This window comes from Coenobita brevimanus, chromosome 53 (genome assembly GCF_032717465.1).
Source record: "Coenobita brevimanus isolate Jiangsu-jjx chromosome 53, ASM3271746v2, whole genome shotgun sequence".
Lineage (NCBI taxonomy): Eukaryota > Metazoa > Arthropoda > Malacostraca > Decapoda > Coenobitidae > Coenobita > Coenobita brevimanus.
In genome coordinates, this window is record NC_137006.1 from 32,848,605 (window position 1) to 32,849,629 (window position 1,025).

Here is a 1,025-nt window from a genome sequence, read left to right on the forward strand (position 1 = left end):
ATTGTTGTTGTAGTAATAGTAGTTGTAGTATTATTAAGAACTTCACATTTTGTGGAGTTATATATATATATATATATATATATATATATATATATATATATATATATATATATATATAATGTATATATATATATATATATATATATATATATATATATATATATATAATGTATATATATATATATATATATATATATATATATATATATATATATATATATATATATATATATATATTTAAATAACAGAACGGAGGAAGGAAAAACAAATGGGGAAAAAAAAAAGAATCCATACACCAGATTACTGGTGTTCTCTATTCATAAAATATCTGTAACAGTTAGACTTGAACAGTTGTGGGTTGAAATTTGGAGGAAAACAACTCTGGGGAAGCGAGTTCCAGAGAGATGCATTTCGGGGAATGAAAGAATTCTGATAGGCAGAAGTTCTGCAATATTGCTGAGTGACATTCCAGTCATGAGCGCTGCCAGATGCCCGTGTAGCATGAGGAAAGGCATAGAGAGGTGGCACCATGGACGCAACTTCTTCTGAGCATTTGCCAAAAAAATCATTCATTCATTCATTGCCAGACGCCATGTATCCCAAACGGGGTGGCCAAGGGCTTAGAGTTAATTGTTTTACAGGGAGGGGCACTAATTCTCCACCAACCCCACTTGACGTAGGGATGCCAACAGCATCTGGTGTTCCCAGGCGGTCACCCATCCAAGTACTAACCAGACCCAACATTGCTTAACTTCGCTGATCGGACGGGAAGCGGTGTACTCAACGTGGTATGGCCAAAAAAATATCTGTAAAATAATGCAAGGGAGGCAACATTTCTTCTTACTTGCAGGGGAGGTAGTTTATATGTAATGGCAGGGTTGTTAATGATTCTAACAGCTTTATTCTGAATTTTGTCTAGTTGTCTTAATGCAACCTCTCCACAACCATTTCACAAGGGTGAGCAATATTCAAGCTGAGAGCGCACATGACTCTTATAAATTATAGCTAACTGCTCATCGGCGAAG

General features: G+C 35.2%; 1 non-coding gene across 1 annotated transcript; it reads right to left on the reverse strand.

The window, feature by feature from the left end:
* Nucleotides 1-683: 683 nt before the first annotated feature.
* LOC145400899 (5S ribosomal RNA) lies at nucleotides 684-802 on the reverse strand. Its single transcript, XR_013897522.1, has one exon. It is a non-coding gene; the product is annotated as a 5S ribosomal RNA (ribosomal RNA).
* Between the last annotated feature and the right edge of the window lie 223 nt (nucleotides 803-1,025).